Genomic DNA, 6,840 nt, shown 5'->3' on the forward strand with positions numbered 1-6,840 from the left:
GGTCTATGAGACTTAACATTGGAGCTGCTCTTCGATAGGAACGCAACCGCTTGGGGCGCTGGTTTTCACTTTCCCTCCCTATTGACGGAAGTTGAGGGTTTTCAGATGCTGCGTGGTGTCTTTGCGCCTGGCAGCTGTGCTTAGCCGGTGCTATGCCCGAAAATAGTTCCACATCTAAATTGGTCTAGTAAATACCTTCGTGTGAATTTGCATTGATATTTGCACTCGATGTGAATGTACAGGTTACGAGAAATAATTGTAAAAAACCTTGAGTTATTTGATTCACTTTTGCAACGACATGCTAGCTGGACACTTTGGAATACAGCGACTATGCTAAGCTAAGGCTAACGGGCCGTTTCTAGATTAGGACAGTGGCTGGGTCGGCTACAAAACGCTTTGGCTCACTCATCCAACTCTAGGGACTGCGGGGAGTGACCCAATTTCACCTGGGGGTGGCGTGTTCCTTTAAGAAAAGCTCTTAAGCACAGAATAGTACAAAATAATTACTATATGAATATGACTCAGTCTATAACTTTTGGTTCAGGGCCACATAGGCTACAGCCAATTCGCTCTGTGCAAGACTCTACTTCCGTTCTACTTCCGCTCTCTCAAGTGTACGCTCCACTCCTTCCGGCAAGATGGCGCTGTTTTACACTCGGTGTCTTCAAGACCTGCCGAAGCTAACTATATCAGACGTCCACAGGCTCGTCCGTAATGGATGCCCTGCCCCTCGGAGTAAACGGGAAAAGGGGTAGGCCTACAAGATGTACCTGTCAAGTTTCATTGACAACTATGAAGGTGAGTTTGAAATTGTTAGCTCTAAACACATTTACATTGTGCTATCGCTAACTAGCTAGCAGTAGCCAGACTCGTAGGTAGATATCTCCGCCTAATCGCCTGCTAGCTGTGCAGTGTGAAAGCGATGTATGTATTATATGTAGACAGTATTTAGGTCAGTTGTACTATAGAAATTTTAGATTTGTAGAATTATCAATTGCTTGTGAAGCTTTTTGGTTGAGGTACAACCTAAACAAATACGCCCGTATGAGGATTAGCAAGCTAGGATTAGTATGACATTTTCAGCGGTGACCCCGATCAAGATTTGTAGTGGCCACGATCTAAACTATTTACCACCCCTGTCCGTGCATCATGTTGTTTGACCGACTGTACCGCATTGAAAAAAGGCCAGTGTGTTTTTTCTAACATTATTTGAATGATGTTTAATTCCCACAGTGTCAAACAAAGATCCTGCAGGGAGGGTTACCGTCAGGGTTGTTATAGGTCCATGAGGAAGCACGAGAAGCCTCACGACCTCAGAGTAGGGTGGAAAATGTGTTTAACCAGTCCAGTTCAAGATCAGTTCCGTTAACCAGTTATCAGTTCAAATCAGATTCTGGAGTATTCGTGTTGCTATAGTTGGTGATGTTGTTGTAGCAGGCCAGTCCTGTGCTCTTCTGGGCCGGGGAGCAACCATCGCACACCGGACCCTCCACCCCCTTCAAACATTTCTGCACAACCGCTACAAGCACTAACACGCTAAAAGCAACTATACTTTCATGGACACTCCAGAAACTGGTTATTACTGCTCCCGTTCTTTGGAGCATAAGTTTAAGTAAGCCTATTCATGGAGGGAATATTAGTCAGTTTGAGGTAAGAGCTGATTTTGTACCCTCAATCTAGGCTATACTAGCCTATTCAATTATGTACTGCTCCCGTTCTTTGGAGCATAAGTTTAAGTAAGCCTATTCATGATGGGAACATTAGTCAGTATTAGGTAAGACCTGACTTTGTACCCTCAGTCTAGGCTATACTAATCTGTTCAACGTTTTACTAACACTGTTGTTCTAAGTGTATCATAATACCAATAAAATCATATACAACATTGGTGAGACAGGCTTATTTGCTCTGGCTGTTCTTGTAACCTTGTTTGCTTGAAAGATTAGCCTGATCTCACTTCTCTCCTTTAGTGTTTAGTGTTTACATATCACTGATTCTTGAGAATTTGCCTAAAACATGTCTCACTAAGAAAAGTGCTGATTCTGTTGGAAATTAATACCATTTCCATGAACAAAAAGAATCAAGGTTATAATCAGGGGGTCCTTTGCACAAATGTGAGGTTCTTTTAAAGTTTTATTTTATTTTTGTATTAATTTAATGATTATATGCTGGCCCATACCCTACAAAATCAGTTGTCCTCGAATAGGAGATCATCATTTTGACTTGATTAAAAACACTAAAAGCAATCATTTAATTGAATGATATCTTTACCACATGAAAGAGTACATTGTATTATGTATTAGAAACTCCAAACAGTACATTTTGAGCAATATTTATTATTATTTTGTGGCTGCTCAAAATGTGTCCCACATTTTCGTCACCACCGTCAGATATTTGTAAAAGGCAATAAAATCAGGCAACTACAAGGTCAACTACATGCTTGAGGACCTCATTTTCAAACCTTCAGCCGTACTGCATGCTTTAAGATCACTCAAGCTCCCATTAGTTTGCTATTTTCTCTTAAAGTTGTTCATATTTTTGGACACTGCTACTGTCACAACCATAACATGTCAACACCGTCTCTTTTGTATACAAAATATTAGATTAGATTATAAAATAAATGTATACTTTTTAAGAAGAGGTTTGAAGTAGCCAGCAATAGGATGCAAACAGGGTGGATAATGTGAACAATTCATGCATATCATGTGAAAGAGTAGATTTTTGTCACCACCGTCAGATGTCACCCTCCGTCAGGTTTTCTGCTTAACGGTGCTGAAAAAAGCCTCCAAATGGTCCTCAACGGAGGCTTTTTGGACCAAAAAGTTAAATAAAGTTGTCAAGCAAGACTTGAGTGGTATTCATTTTGGAATTTTATGTTGTAATGAAACCACTGTCAACACCGTCAGATTAGTGTCACACCGTCAGATTCATTTTTCATTTGTTTTAAATAAATATGCTTACAATATGTTTCTTCAGTGGTGTAGTTATTAAAGTAATAGTCTGTTTTAATTCAAAAATATGGTTGTTGGATTAAAAAAGCATACTTTTTCTATTTAGGCCTAAAAAAATGCTGTTTAAGTACTGGAAAAATGCCTATTTTATGAAAAAAATACAAAAAGGGGAGGTTGCACCGGTACATTGCTGAACAGTTAAGACCTTGGTCTATAATGACATACCTTCAGATTTTGTAATTTAACTAACTTTTTTTTTTCAAAATTAAAACCTGTTTTAGGCAAATTCTCAAGAATCAGTGATATATATATATATATATATATGTATGTATGTATATAGTTATTATGTAATATAATGACTTAGTCTAATTGTAATACTAAAATTGTTTTTTATTCATAGATTACTTTTGAGGGCAGCTCACCCACTGAAATCGCTGTGGCTGAGTGCTCCTGTGTGGCTGGAACTGCTCTCTGTAACCACAGTGTTGCACTACTGTACCAGACTACGAAGTACTCTACACTTCAACTGAAAGCAGTACCGCCTGTCCTGAGCTGCACAGAAACTGAGCAGCGATGGCATAAACCAAGAAGACTGGTAAGTACAAAATATTGTATTACAGTTAGCTAAGGTAGCTCTGCCAATCCCATTAAGAGGGGAATGGAGAAACTTGTCCAGTGTCTGGTGAAGCCTGTCTGGTGTATTTGTGTGATTAGTTTGTGATGGTATGTTATGTTGGCTAACCAACTTCCACCCTTAAGTCTTTATTTGTTGTTTGTTTATTTGTTTGTTCACTGTGATAGGGTGTGAAACCAGGCAGAGTGGGTAACATGGTCTTCATCTCAACAAAGCCAAAGTCAAGACAGTACACAGCTGCTGATGGTGTAAGGTAATATTCACTGTCAAGTAATAATGTATTTTGCAGTCATTGTCATATTCTTTTTATTTTGAGAGTTAGGTTTTTTTTTTCTAATTATGACATAACTGTTTTCAAAGGAGTAAGCGCTACAAAGCAGTGCGGGGCGACTTGCCAGACCCAGATGTCCTGAAGGTCGACGAGGCATACGTGGGGTGCGTCTCAACATGCCTCCTCGATCCTCGATGCTCGATCCTCGATGGGCGTTCCCACTGATCTATAACATAACACTGGATAGACTATCCCATTGTTTCCCCCCCATCATTCTTTATGTAGATCAGTGAGGATCGAGGCATCGAGGAGCGAGGGAGGACGTATAAACGCTGCATGAAACGCACCCCAGGACTTCACGGCAGACCTTGCTCCGCTAATTACCACACTCTGCATTAGTAGTGATGTCCCCCTCATCGATTCAGCCTTTGGGACCGTTCAAGAAGGCAGCCCTATTTCATACCAGCACCCAGTGCCAGTGAGTAGGGTAATCATCCACCACCCAGACGCACCTCCTCCACCACCCCTGCCGTTAGATGGTCACAGGCTAGACCCAACCACATGTTCCTTTGTGTGCACTCACCAGCAACACCTAAATGTAATGTCGCTTAACATCACTTTCGACATGGCAAGATCCATCGAGATGGCCACAAGAGAGCAGAGTGGCAGCGCAGAGTGGCACAACCTGAGGAAGATGAGGCTCACCTCCTCCAGATTCCGGGAGGTGTGCCATGTCCGAGGTCACAGCTCTGCACAGAACCTTGCAGAACGCATCCGCAAAGGTGGGGTCCAGACAGCCTTGATGAAGAGGGGGCTGGCATTGGAGCCAGTTGCTATTCAAGAGTATGCACACATAAAAAATGTCAACTACTGGCCATCAGGATTTGTCATCCATCCTGATGTTCCCTGGCTCGGATCCTCTCCAGATGGTCTCGTTTTTGACCCGACGGAGGCCCCACCATTCGGGCTGGTCGAGGTGAAGTGGACTGCGGATACCTGCACATGCAGAGTGGCACCTTGCGCCTGAAGCCAGGCCACAGCTACTATTGGCAGGTGCAAGGCCAGCTGCTTATCACCGGGATGCAGTGGTGCGATTTTGTGGTTTTTGCAGAGGAGGACGTTCTTGTACAGAGAATTTATAAGGACGCTGAGGTCGGTAGGGTTATTAGGGAGAGGGGGGATCACTTCTTTTTCTATCATTACTTGATTTGATCTTTTAAAAGTCAATGGTTCATTCACTCAGTTATTTTTCAATCAGTTGGTCAATGTTGTTGTGGTTTTATTGTTCATCTTTACAAATCTATACAACGCCTGAACTTATAGTAGGTTTCATTGTTCATCTTTACAAATCTATACAACGCCTGAACTAATAGTAGGTTTCATTGTTCATCTTTACAAATCTATACAACGCCTGAACCTGATGTCAGACTCAATAAGTAAGCCTGTATGTTGTGGTTTTATTGTTCAGGTTTACACAGCTATACAAGCACAATCTGATTTGGTCGTGGTGGTGTTCATCTTTACAAATCTATACAAAACCTACAGTGATGATGGTCACTAATGAAGGCCTACAATTGACCTGAAACCATACCTTTTGTACTGATTGAAATGAGAGCCCGAGTGTAAAAATCTAAGCGGATTGTTGATAATTGATTATTGAATAAGTGTTGATCAATATTTACTGATTAAATTCTACCTGTTGTAATGTCATCTCTGTGCGTTTTCATTTTAATTTTAAGTCAGTAGAAATCTATGTGGATTGTTGATATTTGATTATTGAATAAGCGTTGTTCAATATTTACTTATCAAATTCTACATTTGGCAATGTCATTTCTGTGCGTTTTCATTTTAATTTCAAGTCAGTAAAAACCCAAAGCTAATGATGACAATGACACAAAGACTGTTTTTTAAGAGGCAAGATAGGTGTTTAATTCATTGCTGAATTGCCCATGCCTTCACTAATGGCCCATTCTGATAGTTGACCAGGAAGCAGGCCACACTGAACAATTCATCAATGTTCCCGCATATAGACAGCGGAATCTCCTTGTCGAAGAGCTTGTTCTCTTTTACTCTCCTTATACACTTCTCCACATGCACTCTCAGACGTGCAATTGACTGTGTCTGCCTGACATCCTCTTCACTCATTTGCTGTTTGTTGCTGAGAAAGGCAGGCCGGTACACCTTACAATCAGCCAGGTTGTCCACAACAAACCCTTTGTCCACCATGATGGCCATACCCGGTTTCAGCAGCTTCACAATTCCTGACTGCTTAAAGATCTCACGATCACTCATAGAGCCAGCATACAGTCCAGAAACAAAGGTGACAGCACCATGGGGTGCCATGCCAATCAAGGCCTTGAATGTGGTGTGTGACTTGTATGTAGAAAAAACCTCACTCTGAAGCAGCAGAGAGGATGGCGTCTGACAAAAAATCTCTGTACAATCGAGGACCACCTGTGTGTCTGAAAAGGCTGCAAACTCGACTGGCAGGTGAGCTCTCACTACTGCTGGAGGAATCCAAAGGCGCTGGCTTCCCAACAGGCAGTACAAGAAATGAGTCCATGTGGAGATGATCCGACTTGCAGTAGTGCGGTGAATGCTGAACCTCTCTGCAAGGTCCCTGGGAGGAAAACCCACTGACAGGTACATCAGGAAGAGAAGGAACTCATCAATGGGTCTCAGTTTCTGTTGAGAAAACAAAAAGCCTCTGTTTAGTTACCTTGACATTGACATTATTATCACAAAGTATAAATCAGAAAATAATACCAATATCATCTGGTTAACTATTTTTTAGTTAGATATAGTTAATTCCACAAACCAATAGGGGCAATTACGAAATAAAACATTTTCTGAGTTACATTAGCTTACAACTCCTAATGTCATGTTACTAGGCTACATTTATCACTTACTGTTGTTGGGTGATGGACTGTGCTGACGCTGGCAGAGGCTGTCTTGGCGCTGGTTATGCGCACCATCTTGTGGGTCAC

Source organism: Sardina pilchardus, chromosome 4, assembly GCF_963854185.1.
Source record: "Sardina pilchardus chromosome 4, fSarPil1.1, whole genome shotgun sequence".
Classification (NCBI taxonomy): domain Eukaryota; kingdom Metazoa; phylum Chordata; class Actinopteri; order Clupeiformes; family Clupeidae; genus Sardina; species Sardina pilchardus.